Here is an 18,030-nt window from a genome sequence, read left to right on the forward strand (position 1 = left end):
TTGAGTTCACACATGCACCCGCATGTTCATTGCAGCACTATTCACAATAGCCAGGACATGGAAACAACCCAAATGTCCATCGACAGATGATTGGATTCGGAAGAGGTGGTATATATACACAATGGAATATTACTCAGCCATAAAAAAGAATGACATAATGCCATTTGCAGCAACATGGATGGTACTAGAGAATCTCATCCTGAGTGAAATGAGCCAGAAAGACAAAGACAAATACCATATGATACCACTTATAACTGGAATCTAATATCCAGCACAAATGAACATCTCCTCAGAAAAGAAAATCATGGACTTGGAGAAGAGACTTGTGGCTGCCTGATGGGAGGGGGAGGGAGTGGGAGAGATCGGGATCTTGGGCTTATCAGACCCAACTTAGAATAGATTTACAAGGAGATCCTGCTGAGTAGCATTGAGAACTTTGTCTAGATACTCATGTTGCAACAGAACAAAGGGTGGGGGAAAAAATTGTAATGTATATGTGTACATGTAAGGATAACTTGATCCCCTTGCTGTACAGTGGGAAAAAAAAAAAGGATGGTTGAGTTCGCAGTTAGTTTACATGGGTTTGAAGGGGAAGGGGAAAGATACTTATACCTCCTGTAGAATGTAGGATTTGACCTGGAGGATGAGTAGGATGTGACAATAAGAAATTTATAGTTGTGATATTAGTGGTTCAAGGTAAAGTGAAGCGATTTTTTTGAACATTATGTACTGTCATTTGTTTGGCAAAAGAAAGTGAGATTGAGTGTCTGGGATATTAGAATAAGTATAGGAGGGCAAATTGGAATAATAGGCTCCTGCCACGTTACAGAGTCTTTAGTGCCAGATTAACCATTCCTTTTTCTTTTTCTTTTTTTTTCTTTTTTTTTTTTTTTTTGTCTTTTTAGGGCCGCACCTGCAGCATATAGAGGTTCCCAGGCTAAGGATGAATCAGAGCTCTAGCTGCTGGCCTACGCCACAGCCACAGCAATGCCAGATCTAAGCAGCATCTTCAGCCTAACCACAGCTCATGGCAATGCTGGATCCTTAACCCAGTGAGTAAGGCCAGGAATCGAACCTGCATCCTCATGTGCTCGTCAGATTCATTTCCACTGAGCCACAACAGGAACTCCCAGATTAACCATTCTTGAGATAGAAAGCATTATAGAAAGTTTTTGAGTAGGGGGTTTATCATGACTAAATTGATGTTCTCTAAAGCTAATCTTATAGCAATGTATGCCACAAAGGTCAATTAGGAAGTTTTCACAATGCTCCAAGTAGAAGTTTTTTGGGCAAAAATTAGGATACCAGTCAGACCTTATCTGGAGGTAACAGATATAAGAGAAATGGAGGTAGAGTTATAAGATTAGAAACTGATTGGATATAAATTTGGGGTATTATAAACAGTCAGGAATGAAATGAAGTTGATTGGCTGGTAGGTATATAGAATGTATTTTCCCCCTGAAATAATATTGTAATTGTTATATTCCCAGTTTTATCCATGAAACACTTTAATTCATAATATGGCTCTTATCTTGGGAAAGCATGGTGGGAATGGCATTCAGGGATCAATGCAAGAGACGTGACAGAGCTCATGAACAAAGTTTGCACAGTTTGCAGTGTGGGTGTGGAATACAGAAGAAAGAAGATGATTCCAAGGTTTTGAATTGAGTAGGTAAAGAGATAATGATGGTATTCACGGAAACAGGAATGTGGAAGGGGTTTTTGGGCCAGTGGAATGTGGGTTGGTGGCTGTGTGTCAGAAGATATTGCCCTCTAGCTCTGTGTACATCATTAGTGCCTTCCAAAAAGGCCGATGAAAATTTGGGCCTGGAGTTTCTAGATAACTGGCTTAGGGAGAGAGGTTGATAATCATTTCTGTGGAGGTGATAGTGGAAATTGCAGGAATGAATGGGATGTCACTGCAGAAGAATAAGTATAAAAAGAAGGAAGAAATGCCCAGGAGAGATCTTTGGAGAAAAAATGAGAAGTGTCACTGGTAAACATACTGGGTAGTCTTTGCTATATGCAGAAATCAAAAATTGAAAGAACACCCCTGGAATATACAGCTTCTCTAGGATCAGAACAATGTGTGTGTGTGTGTGTGTGTGTGTGTGTGTGTGTGTGTGTGTGTGTGTGTGTGTGTGTGTGTGTGTTCAAATATTATATCCTGGTTCCCACTTTTTAAGCCCGGCAGGGCAAGGGTGACACAATTGGTACATGTTCTCAGTTGTCAGTCCTGCAGTGGTGTTTACTTTCAGCTGGGGAATCTTTTCTCTAGTAAAGATCAAAAAAAAAAAAAAAAAAAAGGAAAGAAAAAAAAAAAAGGTAATCTCTAGGCTTGTGCCCACAAAAGTAACTCTCCTGGTTTATAACACGCTAGCTCCCCAGTTTGTTTAGCCAGTGGCCTCCAGTTTGATTCAGAAGATGTAGTATTCACTGTGGAATGAGAAATGATCCATTTCTGGTTCAACTTTAGCCTTGGGCCTGTTCCTACATAAAGAATTGCCTGGTGAGCCTGATTATATGCAATGGGTTAGAGGCTTGAACTTCCAGAAAGTGCTCTCTTAATCATTTCACTCAGTCCTCAACTTGACAGAGCCAAGAGCCCCAAAGGGAAAATGCCAAAGGCTTATCTGTTTTCTACCAACATCTTAAGGGATTTTTACTGCTCTTGGGGCTCCTGTGGTCTGTTTCTCCCTTTGCCTAGTTCCCTTGTCCCCAGGGTGGGTGGGATGTGTAGACTAACTGATGAAAGGCACACCAGTTCCCATCCCTCCTAACAGAGATTGTGAAACACCTCACTTAATCCCCACTGCCTTTCAGTCAGGGCTCTGACAACCTCTCTGTCTTGTTTCTATCTTTTTATTTTTTTTTGGCTTTATTTCCTTTTCCAGACCCCTTCCCAGTCTCCCCTTCTTTCTGACAGCCTACTTAGTACTCTGCTCTCCTGAGTGGAGAGTGAGCTGCTCGGCAGAGTGTCACGCTGTAATGGAAACTGGGTCCCACGGGTGCCCACTTGCCTGTCCCTGAAAGCTTTTTCATCTTGTCCCTTGTTACCCCAGAGAATAATTACTTCAAAGACCAGTCTCAATGCCTGGCATTTCAGTTTATCTCATTACCTCCTTTTTTTTTTTTTTTTTTTTTGCCAAGCCCAACACTGGTGCCAAAAATCAAATCAGGGTTGCTGGCAGGATTGCCTGCCTAGCATGTTCAGCCTCTCCACTGCCCGACACTCTAATGTTCCCTGATTGCAAACCCTGTCATCATCTTCTTTGAATTAGCTGCGCCTCCTGAAATGGCATAATGGCCATGCAGTGCTGGAGTGCTGATGTAGAGTCCTGTTTTAACTGTCTGTCAAAGCCCAAACTAATGAATTCTATTAGCATATTAGCTTGCCAGCTTTGGGAGCCCAGAAGGAGTCGGGCAGCCAAACGCAGTTGGCAGAGCACAGCCGCAGTGCTTCAGAGAGCTCCTTGGCAATTGTGGCACCAGAGACTCCAGTAATGTAAATGTACAGACATGGGGATGTATGCAGAATTAGAAAGGTTATTTGTTATAATATACTTGAGCAGGAGAAAATGGGATGAGAGATGACATTTTTTTGACTGTGGGCCCTACCTCAGGCATTTTAAAGAGTGGGATAGCCTTGAGAGTGCCCCAGGGCACTCCTAATCTAATCTTATGTGCTTTTTTGGAAATTAGACTGTGTGGAAGCAAGGTATTCTTTCCACGTGGCTTGAAAAAAACAAGTGTCTTGAGTTACTCATCTGACATTAATTTCATTTTCACTGTGATGACCAGTGATTGCACCATTGCTTTAGTAATTAGACACCATTCTCAGGACTACTCATTGAGAGTAAATGATCACTTAACGACCAAGACACCCCCTTCTCCACTTGTACATTGAAATGCTGCTCCCTAGGAGAGCAAAATACAGAATCATTAATAACAGAAAAAGTGCATTTTTCTAGCAAACAGAGGCTTGAAGTGCATATATAATCATCACTGATTTTACATTAGTGTTTAGGATAAACTTACTGTAAGTGCTGGTACCAGCGTTGCCAGGCAACCAGTGGTGATTGTTATGCCCAGTATTCAACTCTTAAAGGTATGCTTAATGGGGGTAATCTTCAATTTAGTTTGAGATTAATTCCAAAATGTATAGCTTGAAATACTTTATGTTAATAAACTTTTAAATATTGCAACGTGGTATTAATGCTAAATGTGTGACAGGCATTGAATTCCAGAAAGGTTTCTTAAAACTGTATTAACTTGTGGTTAGAGCAAAATTATTCTGCCCACCAAAATAACTTTTGAATAAATTAACAAATTAATTAGCATTATTCTGAAAGACTTACATATGTCTGGATAAAGAATTGCAGACATAGCAAATGTAATTATAAGGGCTATAACTGGAAGTTTGGTCTTTGGTTGTTTTTCTTTAAGTCTGTTGTCTCATATTAAACATGATCACTTTTCATTCTTTACTGTCCACATAAGAGATACATGAAGGAAGTTTGACTTACTGCCTCAGATGCGGCACTGAAATTTTAGTATTTGTTTTGGAAGGACAACCCACAATAGTCAAACATAGTATTTTTTTCACTTAGAGATCATGGTGCTTAAATGTCATCATCTTATTTTAGTTTTCCTTCATTTGTTTACTTTTATTATTGGAGGATTATTTATCTGTTTCTTCTTTTTTAAAAGTAAATACAACTGTGGCTCTTTTGAGGGGAAAATACTGTTTGCCTGTGGTTTACTTGACACTTTAGAAGTTGAATGAATGTAATGAAATGAAATTATATACGTCATTGGCCATGATGGACACTCTTGGTTGCTTATTTAACAGTGAATTCTGCCTGTGTTTCCCCAACCCTTAATTTTTTCTTCAAAATTCTGATTTTGTTCATGTTCCTGGAGGAATATGGAATTATCTCCAGCCCCTCAGCAAAGTGGATCCTGATTAGTCCATGGCTGCACCAATCACAATAATTCCAGTCCCCTTGACTACATTAACTTAGGATTGGGGATGTGATGCCAGAGAGATCTGAGGAAAATACAAAAAAGATTTGTGCCCTTATTTCTCAATCTGCCATTTGGGTATTATATGATTGTGCAATATTCAAAGCCACCGTACCAAATTATAACAGTGAAGGAGGCAAACAGGAATAAAGATGTAAGGATGGCAGATGAAAAGGATGTCTACTGTTGAGCCACTGAATTAATCAACCCTGGAATTTTAGACTTCTTGTATGAGATAATACATTTTCCTTATTGTTTAGGCAATAAACTTTTCATTTCCTGTAGCCAAGACATCATAACTGATATTACCTGCCATTATTTTATTTTTAGGTACGATTTATATAAAGACAAATGTTTATGATTTCTCATATGTCTTATTCTCTTAGATCATTAAAATTACAGACAATGAACAATATTTTTCTTTTCTTCAGTTGGCTGGCTCTATATGGCATGTGCTTCCACTCTTCCCTTCAGTGCACCGATCGGATGAGCTGATTGATTGATTGTTCCGTTCATCAGTCATTTTTAGGTAAGCCTCTTAATGCCAGCAATCTAGGAACAAGTATAAATATAACACAATCCCTGTAATCCAAGGGTATTCAAAAAGACAAAACTGTGTTTTTTGGTATATACTAAGAATGCTTCTTTGACTAGAGAATGGAGGAGGAGGATGGATAGAGATGAGTAGGGAGGAAAGGACTTAATTTGTATTTTCAGCAATAAAGCCCTGTTAGTAATTTAGTAATTACATTCTTATAAAAATGCATCAGCTCACTCAGGGTCAGTTTTCCTTTTAAGTGTTTACAACCTAAGTTAGCAGAGGTTACAGTGGAGCACAACAAGGAGTTTGATTGTGCAGCGTGGTTACTGATAACCAGGAATGACAGCCCAGATGAATATGGAATGATAATCAGAGCTTCAGTTTGGGCTAAAGCTGCACAACTCGAGGAGCCCAAATAGATTCATCTCAGAAATAGCCCCCACTCAGAGGAGCGATGGATAGTTGATGTGTAGACTCAGAGGACAGAGGCTTTTATTATTGTTCACTTTTCATTCCAACTACACCAAATTATTTACAGCTCCTGAGAGGCTAGGCTATGCCACACTGTACTTTTGCATACTCTATGACCTTACATGGATTGCCCCCTGCTCCTTGTTTGTTGGCTAAATTTCTTTTATTCTTCAAAGACACCTCAGCCACAAATAGTCAGATAATCACTTCCTGTGAGCCCTCTCTAGATCCCTACCCTTAAAAGTGTTAATAGCTCTGTTTTGCCTCTTGTGTCTTAGAGAGTGTCATGCCTGTCACACTTCATGGCAATGATTGGTTTCTGTCTTCCTTTCCATCATCCCTGGAGTTTCTTTTTTCTTTTTTTTTTTTTTTTTTTTTTTTTTACTCCCCTGGAGTTTCTTTGGGAAGGAATTTGTTCCTCTTTGTGTTTTCAACACCGAACCCAGTGCTGGGCACATAGTGGGCAGCCTGTACACACTGCCATTCTGGTGTTAAGTGGGAAAACTGCTGCAACGATATTGTGAAGAATGAAAGAAATTAAGCTTTCTTGTTATATAAGTACATGCACTCCCTTTCACCCAATCAAGGCTTCGTACCAACAGGTATGTTGAACTGACTCACTTCAGTGCATTTTATTGAATTTATAATTATCCGTGCCTTTTGTTTCTCTCCTTTACTAAGTGTTATCTGGGACTCCTAGGCATTGATAATGCTTTGTGATGGAACAAAGAGGAAAGATGAGACTCAAAAAAGTCATTACGCTTAGTAATGTGAGGGGAAAAGTGAAGTTAAACTTAATAGCTAATGTGAAAGGTTTTGATTGCCTGTGGGGTTTCATTTTTTCTTTCCCTCTGGCCCTACTAATTAAGATAATAGGCAAGTGAGGTCTGGGCGTGTGTTTGGTGGGTATGATTGGTTGGGCCGCGAGGAACTTTATTTTGTCATTGGGAGCTCACAGAATAGGTAACTCAACTTGACCACTGCCTTCATTCCTGTTATTCTTGGGATGACCCCAGTGGAGTCTGTCTTTAGCGGTCTCTTTTGGATCTTTGAGAAACAAAGCACTGAGGACTGAAAGAGCTATGAAATGAATAAGAGAATATTGATGCCCCACTATTTAATTGCCTTCTAAATCCATGGTAAATTTTTCAGTGATTTTAAACTCTGAAAGAATAGCAGACTCATTGATTTCTATAATTCATTTATTTAGGGATTTCTATTATCAACTGAATTTGATTGATGGCTTCATGACAAATAGCTGTGTGCTCAGCATATACCAGCCCTCTAGCTCATTCAGCCATAAACAATGTGTGATATAATTCTTGATTCTTTTGCTGACTCTGTACTTTGTTATTTGAGGAACAACTGATTGAGATTCTGTAAGTGAATGAGGTAAAGTGAAACTCCCACTTAGCTCACTTGGCTAAGAAAGAAAAAATTGTATGTGGACCCTGAGAATCCTCCAAGTCTTGTTTTGAGATCCTGTGGCATTTTACTACAAAATGTCAACCCCCTTCTTATGATCCAGAACACAGCAGAGTCACTGAAAAAAGGGCTTGTGTTATCCTCTGTGTGCAGTGGTAGTTGAGTGTGTCTCTGAGTTTGTTTGCTCAGTCATAAAAGATGGTAGGTGGTGATGATATGTCTTCATCAGAAATTAAAATTGGAGCCATTTAAATTTTTAAGTTTGTTTTTCTTATAAAGGACTTTGATTCAAACTTCTAAATGGATGGAAATCAAGCATTTTCTATTTTAGAGAAAACGGGAAGTCATTATATAAAACTTCAGTCTTGAAAACTTGTTTGCCAGTGAGATATTACTGACTCTAAATATTCCTTCCAGATTTTGTAAATGGAAATTTATGACACATTTTAAAATACCCTTAATATTTTTCCTGATTGTCAATCAATTAATATATATTTTAAAAACTGGAGGATAAAAAATATAAAGAAGGAAATTAAAATTACCAATAGAACCACTAACCAGAGGTCATCATTATTACTATTTTAACTAATTAGCTGTTGTCACTGAATGATTTTCTTCTTATAATAGCAAGAAGACAAAGACTATTAGGCAAGGTTAATATCAATTATAATGATGATGAGGCTTTGTATTTTTGCTATTTACCTAACATCTACCAGATAGTGCAGAGATTGAGTTCAGGATATTGTGGTACGTTAGACAAATACGTGGCTGCACTGGGTACCAGACATCCTTTTTTGTTCTTGTTAGATAGCGAACGAAACTACCATTGCCATCTGTTGGAAGAGAAGAACAGGAAGTTTCACTTAAACCTACTTTTGGCTTTATAAGTTATAAATTCAAAAATAAAAGTTTTAGCTATCTAAAATAAGGTGAATTGAAGACTAAGCATAACTGAAAGAAATCATGAAATTATGCTATCATTTTAGATATGTAGCATGAAAATATTTGTGGTTATTAGTTGATTTTCTTTCATATAGATTATGATGGGTTTGGAAAGTATTGTAATAATTTTAGAACAAGATCAAACAAACAAGTATCTTGGTGGACAGCATTCCTATTGTCATTTTATCTCTATTTTACACTAACTTCCCTGAGTGTAAAACAACCATTCTTAGTTATTAGAGGACATGAGTTAACTATTTCACACTCAGCTTCTTAGGATTTAAAAGACATTGTCTGAGGAGTTCCCGTTGTGGCGCAGTGGAAACAATCCGACTAGGAACCATGAGGTTGTGGGTTCTATCCCTGGCCTCGCCCAGTGGGTTAAGGATCCGTCGTTGCTGTGAGCTGTGGTGTAGGTCGCAGACGCAGCTCGTATTCCGAGTTGCTGTGGCTCTGGCGTAGGCCGGCAGCAACAGCTCAGATTAGACCCCTAGCCTGGGAACCTCCATATGCTGCGGTGAAACCCTAAAAAGACAAAAGACAAAATAAATAAATAAATAAAAGACATTGTCTGAGTAATATGGTGAAGTAATCTCTTTTAAGAATATCATACACCTTTTAGAATTAGTAAAGAATTTAGTTAGCTAATGCTTATGAAATTACTATAGCTTTTTTTTTCTTGTGTCTTTTTAGGGCCGCATCTGTGGCATACGGAGGTTCTTAGGCTAGGGGTCTAATCGTAGCTGTTGCCGCAAGCCTACACCACAGTCACAGCAATGCCAGATCCCAGCCATGTCTGTGACCTACACCACAGCTCATGGCAACACTGGATCCTTAACCCACTGAGCGGGGCCAGGGATCAAACCCACATCTTCATGGATCATAGTCAGGTTCATTACCACTGTGCCATAACGGGAACTTCTACTATAGCTTTTAAGGAAAAACTAAAGAAAGTAATTTAGTTATCCTAATTTGGTGATCAGTGATGAACTAGACTCTTTGGATGAAAATAATATAATAGCAAATAATAATATAGCTATTTGGGACCTTTAATAAGCCCTTTTTTTGGTCATATGAATTGTAGTATACTATATCTTTATAATTTGTAAAGTTATGGTTTATGATATTGAATTATATACTATGTTTGTGTCATTATAATTTTTAATTACGATGAACTGAGTGATACCAATAAATCAAAGATGAGATTAACCAATAAAACTTGTATGATTAACCGTATAGTCTACTCCTATTCCAATTCTGAGAGAAGCACCAAAAGATATTATAGGTAAATTTTCTTTGCCTTTCTTAATTCATAAATACTCAGTCTGATTTCCAACAGATAAGCACTCAAAAAATAAACCTCAACAAAATCTTGTTGAGTATCTACTTCAAGTTTCCTAAATCATCTAAAAAAATACCCCACATAGATTTTTAGAGAAGAGTCTTCCTCAGATAAATCAGAACTCTCCTGGGTGTTGCATTTTCAATGTTGATGTAGATGCAATCACCTTATCAAATTTAGAAATCAGACTCAGAGGCTTTCGTTTCCAGAATCTCCTTGAGTCTTTCTTATGACCATGAGTCACGCTGGCAACCTGCCATTCTTCTCCCACAGTGACATTAATAACAACAGGTTATATGTTCTGGTCAACATGTCCATATTTCACCCTTGAGTTGCTTTGGAAGTCTTGGGTGGATGTCACCTAGTCCTGGTGATTTACTTACATTTAGTTTGTCACGTAGGTATAGGGAAATCCTGTATTTTGCACTCTTTGTTCTAATACCTCCGACTTGTCTTCTTTAAAACAAGATGGAAGTGAGTTTCTTTCTAAAGCCTTCTTCAGTCAGGAATGAGGCAAATAATTCAATGATCCTCCCTGCCATCCTTTGTTATCCCTGAGTGACCTTGGCCCTTTCCAGCTGGCTTTCTGATTTTGTTATACTTAAAGGGGCTTGCACTTTTCTTTGAAGCCCCTTGTGAGGTGCTCTGCTGATTTCTTCACAGACCATTTGTTTTCAGTTTGCCACTGACCTGCTTTACATTCCTTTTCTTCAAGAGTAGCGAGTTCTACATTTAAAAATATTTGTATGGCCCTCTTACGTTACCACCTTGTCATGAGTGGCTTTTGTTTAAGTGCTGTTTGTCTTGATTGGTGCTTACATTTTTCCTGGCCTGAACAAGGTGTTGTAACACAGTCTGTAGGGGTACTTGTTTATTTTGAAAACTTTTCCTACCCAAACATATACTTTTTTCTCTTTCCTTCCTTTGTAAGAATTGCAAACCCATAAGATGAAGTTTGAAATGTTCCCGATCTTGCTTAAACATCTGAGTCATAATGTGATTGGGGTTAAAGAGTAGTTCTCCCATAAGATACTTCTGGCTTCATTTCACAGTTGACTCCTGAGAGTCATGTGATCTGTGCCTGGCTCTGGAAAGGACTGTCCAACTTTCTTCTGCAACCACAGACCTGCCTGGTAGCATCTCCCTTAGTCTGCTATTAAGACTGGCTTTTCCTTTCTTTCATTTAACTGGACAGTGAGGAAAGATAATTGGGAATTTATTCAGAATTTAGATGGTGCCAATTTGAGATTCATAATTTTGTCATTTATGTTTATTATTTAACAATATAAATAATACAGATAATTAGGATTTGGTCTTACATATTGTTTGGATGATAACAGTGTCCAGTAGAAATAGGCATTAAGAAATAGGAACTTAAAAATTTTTAGAAATCCGACAAAACTATAATTTGAAAAGATACATGCATCTCTCTATTCATAGAAATACTATTTTCAATAGCCAAGATATGAATACAATCTAAATGTCCATTGACAGATGAATGGATAAAGAATATGCGTGTGTGTGTGTGTGTGTGTGTGTGTGTGTGTGTGTAATGGAATACTACTCAGCCATAAATCTAAAATAGGACATAAATGATCTTAGCCATAAAACAGAAACAGATTCACAGAGAACAGACTTGTGGTTACCAAGGGGAAGAGGGGGTGGAGGAGGAATGGATTGGGAGTTTGGGATTAACATGCAAACTGTTATATATAGAATGGATAAATAATAAGGCCCTGCTGCATAGCCCAGGGACATACCATATCCTGTGACAAACCATAATGGAAAAGAATATGAAAAAGAGTGTGTGTATTAGAATTCCTGTTGTGGCTCAGCTGGTTAAGAACCTGACTAGTATCCATGAGGATTAGGGTTGAATCCTTGGGCTTGCTCAGTGGGTTAAGGATCCAGCATTGCTGTGAACTGTGGTGTAGGCTGCAGATACGACTCTGATCCCACATTGCTATGGCTTGTGATGTAGGCCAGCAGCTGTAGCTCCAATTTGACCCCTAGCCTGGGAACTTCCATATGACTCAGGCGCAGCCCTAAAGAGAAAAAAAAAAAGAATATATATGTGCATAACTGAATCACTTTGCTGTATAGCAGAAATTAACGTAATACTGGAAATCAATAATACTTCAATAAAATGAAACTTTAAAATAAGTTGTCAGAAGCCATATTTAAAAAGGTAAAAAGCAACAAATGAAATTAATTTTAATAATATATTTTATTTAGGTCAAATAGCTAAAATATAATTATTTCAACATGATATCAATATGCACATTAGTGAGATATTTTATATATTTTATGCTAAATTTTTGAGATCCAGTGTGTACTTTATACTTATAGCATATTTCAATTTGAACTAGCCATATTTCAAGAACTCAATAGCCACATGTGACAGTGGCCACCATATTGGATCCTCCTTAGAATATAGTCATTTAATGCTCCATGAACCAGTATTTTTGTCTGAATAGGGCCGTGCCTGTGGCACATGGAAGTTCCCAGGTGAGGGGTTGAATTGGAGCTGTAGCTGCCAGCCTAAGCCACAGTCACAGCAACACCAGATCCAAGCCACATCTTTGACCTACACCACAGCTCACAGCAATGCCAGATCCTTAACCCAATGAGCAGGAATCAAACCCGCATTCTCATGGATACTAGTTAGGTTTGTTACTGCTGAGCCATGATGGGAACTCCGAGGTTGTTTTTTTTGTTTGTTTGTTTTGTTTTTTTTTAACTGACACTTGTGGCAGCACATCAGTGTAACTCTGAAGGAGCCATTTTACCTGACAAGAAGAAAGTTAATGAATATATTTAACTGTATTACTCTAATGTACTTGGTATATCTCTTCTAATTAAAATAAGATTATCTTACAACTTATGAAATGAAGATCTGGCATAATAGACTCAGAATGTGATGAAAATGTTTTCATTAAGTGCTAAGATATCCTGCAAGGCATGGCATTTTATCTCAAGTCTCTAATAACATTAATATACCCTTTTAATCTCTGAAGCATTTAAGACTTAATAGCAACTCCTTAAAGAACGACAGAATTGTAAGACTTGCAAGGTACTTTAACTTGCAAGTTCTCAGAGTCTTCCATGAATTCGAGGAAGTGTGAAAGTCTTCAGTGATGGATAGTAGAAGTAGAGCTTTGTTTACTCTGGGACAAGACTCAAAAACCACACATGCAGGGGTGGGTGCAGAAGGGAGGAAAGTAGGGGTTAATGGTGGTTTCCAGTAATTGTCTTTGGTCTCAGTTACAGCGGTGTGACTTGGCTGCCTTTCCTACTAGGGCATTGTGACTGTTTGTGCACAAGTTGTGAACTCAGTGCAGGGAATTTGAGAATGTTATTATCACTTTATAAAACAATTTGTGGGAAAACTGCAGTTATGAATTCTTTCTTTCATGTTGTTTATGTACAATTGGGTATTTATCTGTTGCTTTCCTTTAGTAGAAGAGCTATGCATAGACAGCGAATATTATTTTCTTTTCTATATGCTGAAGGTCTCATTTTCCTTCAAATTACAGAAAATGATATTGGTGGGGGTTAGTTTCCACTGAGTGTTTTATGTAATTTCCCACACTTGATGTTGAATAGATGTAGAAATTATCTGCTGAGGGTGAGGAGAACTGGACTCTATTCTTCCCTTTGCTAGTGATTAATACTCACTGTGGTTGACTGTGTTTACTTTCTCTTGTCTTATTTTTACAACTATCCTAATGAAACAGCTTAGAGCTCATTAGGGGAAAGTTGCTACATTAATCTAAGAGACCAGTATGGTTAATGCCTAGCTATTCTGGTAAGAAAATGAAGTAATCTGCTGATGTATCTTCCTAGGCATTATGACACCATTGGCCTATAATGTTTTGATCCTGAAATTTATTCTATTAAGAAACAGTGGAGTTCCCATCGTGTCTCAGTGGTTAACGAATCCATCCATGAGGATGTGGGTTTGATCCCTGGCCTCGCCCAGTGGGTTCAGAATCCGGTATTGCTGTGAGCTGTGGTGTAGGTCACAGACATGGCTCGGATCTGGCATTGCTATGGCTGTGGTGTAGACCGGCAGCTACAGCTCCGATTTAACCCCTAGTCTGGGAATCTCCATATGCCATGGTACAGCCCTAAAAAAAAGACCAAAAAAAAAAAAAAAAAGGAAAGAAATAGTTACTAAAGAGTCTACCTTCCCCAGAGAGCCTCCACTCTGCTAGATTCAATACAACTTTTCAAAGGAACTAGATAAGAATCCTGTGATAAAGACACTAGCATCTAATTGTATTAAACAAGAGAGGAGGATGGAGGAGGAAAGTAGAATGAAGTGTGTTGCATGAGCCACTTCCTTGGTGGGTTTCTTTGAACACAGCTAGCCATGGGAATTCAGCCACACCCTTGGAGACTCTCACTTAGTATACCTTGGTAGAGTCACATGACTCTGCATTTTTAACCAGTTCTCTAGATGGTGTCAGTAACACAGAGACCTCACTTTGGGTCTTATTCAGTAGAAAGACCACGAGGCCTGCTTTTCCTGACTCCAGCAGCTGGCCGGTGTGGAGGGTTTTATTTTTTGTCTCGCTGCTTTCAAATCCTCTGGTAATTGACCTTGGCTTTCTGACTATATGGCTACTTACTCATTTTTTGTCTCTAGTGGAATGAGAATTCACACTTCTTCCAAAGGTCTTTCTACTCTGTATGGAGCCCTTGGCCTCTGACCCTGCTCCGGACCATGTCTCTGTCTTGTCTTTCACCCTCTAACCTGAAACCCTGAGTTTCCCTTTACCCTTGGCCATAAACTCTGGTCATTTGAACTCGCATCTGCCATTCAGTTTAACCAGCTCCATTTCAGCCTTCTTTGCCAGGCCATCATCCTTGAAACCTTCACAGCCATTGAAAGCCCGTCACCCTCTGGGTCAGCTTGGGCAAAACAGATAGGTCAATTGTACTAACTGCAGGCTTTGTAAAAAAGCACCTGGCATGTGAGGCTGTGGAAGAACAAAAAGAGGAAGCAATGCATGGAGATCATAGTGTCTCATATAAACACCTCTGCTGAGAACACAATGAAGGTTAAATTGTATCTGACACACAGCAAAGGCAACAGGGCTGCAGGTCTTAAGGGAAGTTGTTTGATAAAATCACTCTGAAAGCAACCAAATCTATGGGGTTGGTACCAATAAAAGGATGCTATTATAGGCTCATTTTCCAAATGCTCTAAACAGAAACCGTTTCTTAAAACAAAATGGTCCTTTTTTCCCATTTGACTAGCATTTAGAACACTTTTCCTTAGCTATCACTGAGCTTCATAAGCCTTATTATCAAGATACCCAGAAACCTAGGCTGAGGGGCACTCATGCTTATTCTGACCTTTTCTTCTTCCTAGAGTTTTCTTTGCTTGTTTGACCTTGTGCCTGTCTCATTTTTTTTCACTCAGTGCAAGCTCCCATGACCAGAAGTAATTCCTTCTGGGCTTGAAGATGGCTTGGTGATGTGATTGGGGAGCATGGTCACAAGAATTAGTGTTTGTTCATCCAGGAACTGACTGGTCAATTTTTACAATTATTTCAAGGTGTCGACTGGCAGGTGACCTTCGTCAGAACCACGTAATCACCTAGGGGTACTTATTAAAATATTTACATTACTTATTAAAATATTTAAATTCCTAGATCCATCCTGGATCAATTGAATCTGAATTTATGGGTCTGGAGCTCAGCACTTTTATCAAAAACATCTTCTTTAGATGATTTTCATGCGCATGAAAATTGAGATCCATAACTCCAATAGCCAGATCGCCTCATTTTTATAATTTAAATACCTGTGAGATGTTTTAAAATTAAAAAGCAAAAGACAATACCATTTAGTGAGCATTCTTTTAGCAAAAGTTCACAAGCATATTGTACACATTTAAGCAAATGTGCAGTGTTCCCATTTGTGTACCTAATAACTCCTGTTAAACAAAAGCCATTCAGCACCTGCAGAGAGATGTTTAAGACTTTCTCACTACTACAGCTGCTCTTGCCCTTATTTGGCAGGAACATTATTAGGGTCTTACATCTTCTTTCTTATCAGGCAATCATTTACTGGGTGAACAAACATTACTGATAGTGAAAGGATGGGAATCTAATTTAAAAAGAAAATTATACTTCTCTATTTATAATGTCAGAATGCATCTCCTGGCAGCCTTTCTCCTTCTGGTACTCTGACCAAAGTGTGGTCACAGTGAGTGTTACTGAATAAAAGTGAGACAACTGTATAACACATTTTAAAGCTTAACTCCTGTTTGAAGTCCCTAAGTAATTATAATAAAAGGCTAATTGGGAACTGTTATGAATTATTTACCCATGTAACTTTATGGAACTTCAGAGTGGCCTATGTACCATAGGTGTGGATTATAGACCATTTTGACAAATTGTCTGAACTTCAGATGGTAGTTTTAGACCTCAGTACTTGGTAGAAAGTTATGACTCCAGTGGGTAAGATAAGTCAGAGGAGAAAGACTAGAGACAGAGAGGCCTTTGGAAAGATGTAGTGGTCTGTTGGGTACTGGCCCCGCTCTTCTCTTCTGTATATTTTTGACCGTGTAATATTCCCAACCCCCAGCTTATTGGTCAAAGGGAGAGTAGCTGATCTAAGCTGGATCAACTAGAATATCTCACAAGAGTATAGAATTTGGGGCTGGGACACCTGAGAAGGAAAGCTGGTAGCCCACAGTTGGGTTTAGGGTAGAGCTGGAGAAAGAATTTCAACAAACTCTTGTTGTTGATTACTCTGGCTGCTGACTTTCCTAGGCTTTTTGCTAAAATCTTGTTTTTGTTGAATTTATGAAATTCATGGTATTTGACCTTACTCAGGATCTGGTTAAGTAGTGTCCATAAGGCCATGAACTGAGCACACACTCCTGGCCCAAGATTCAGAGAAGCTGAAGAGGAAGATCTTGGGGAAGGTAGAACATTTGCAGGTCTTGCTGATGTCTCATGCTGATATGTGATGTGTGCTGCAGAATGGGGCTTCATTTTTACTGTCCAACTTGCCTGTGAGATTCACAGAACTTGGAACCAATTCAAATAACTCAGCCTTGAGATTCTCTTCCTTTGGAACCACTCTCAGAATCAAAATCTGAGTTACTGAGTTCCCACTGTGGCTCAGCAGTAATGAACCCAACTAGTATCCATGAAGACACGGGTTCGATCCCTGGCCTCACTCAGCAGGTTGAGGACCCGTCATTGCCGTGAGCTGTAGTGTGTAGGTTGCAGACGCGACTCGGATCTGGGTGTTGCTGTGGCTATGGTGTAGGCCAGCAGCTGTAGCTCTGATTTGACCCCTAGCCTGGGAACATCTATGTGCCATGGGAGCAGCCCTAAAAAGACAAAAAAAAAAAATTAAGTGATTTATTGTTGCATAAAACATTACTATAATAAATAATATAATATGAAACTTGATAACTGAAAATAATGAACATTTATTTACTCAGTTTCTGTGGGTCAAGAACATGGAGCCACTCAGCTTCAGATTCTGGTTCAGGCTCTCTCACAAATCTACAAACAAGTATTGGCTGGTACTGCAGTCATCTGAAGGGTCAACTGGGGGAGGATCCACTTCTGAGTTACTCTTTGTGGCTACTGGAAGGTTCCATTCCTCATTATATAGGCCTTTACACAGGGTTGCTGGCTTCTTCCAGAGAGAGTGATCCAAGAATGGATGAGAGAGAGTAAGTATCTAAGATAGATTCCATTTTTTTAAAAAAAGTGTCTTCCCATCACTTCAGCCATAGTCTATTCATTAGAAATTAATAATCTAGTCAACACTCAAGAGGAAGGGGTTATGCAAGGGCATAAATGCCAGGAGGTGGGGATCATAGAGTATATTTGAGGCTTCCCACCACAACCTTAAATTTATTTTCTTCTTTTCTTATGTTAAACTGAATTGTTTTCTGTTAGGTAAATCCAAGTAAATATATGGCAGGGGTATACAAGTTTCTGATAGTTAAGCAAGAGTTTGGGATTTTGCAATGATTAGGGCAAGAGACAGACTAATACATAATATTAATAAATAATATTTTATCCTATAATAAAATTTGGTCATTGTGTTCACCAGATACATGACCTGGAGCAAATTCTAACGAAATTTAAGTCATAGTTTCCCTCTAAAATGATACCTACCTTATAAGGTTGTTGAGAGGATTCTGTGTTTGTGCATCAGAGGTTCCCAGCAGGGACTCAGTGGCCCAATCAAGTCAAGTGACTGAGAAGAATTTAATAAAGGGAATGTTCACAAAGGTATAGGCAGG

General features: G+C 38.7%; 1 long non-coding RNA gene across 1 annotated transcript in view; it reads left to right on the forward strand.

Moving 5' to 3' along the window:
• The window catches only part of LOC102167218 (uncharacterized), a 75,637-nt gene that overhangs the window by 49,594 nt on the left and 8,013 nt on the right, over positions 1 to 18,030 (forward strand). The window contains exon 3 of the long non-coding RNA XR_014829427.1: positions 5,457 to 5,554. This is a non-coding gene — a long non-coding RNA (uncharacterized LOC102167218). The remainder of the gene's footprint in view (positions 1 to 5,456; positions 5,555 to 18,030) is intronic.

This window comes from Sus scrofa, chromosome 15 (assembly GCF_054392235.1).
Source record: "Sus scrofa isolate SSC_HxYL_T2T_F1_AM1 chromosome 15, Sscrofa_HxYL_maternal_Yorkshire_Landrace_v2.0, whole genome shotgun sequence".
NCBI lineage: Eukaryota > Metazoa > Chordata > Mammalia > Artiodactyla > Suidae > Sus > Sus scrofa.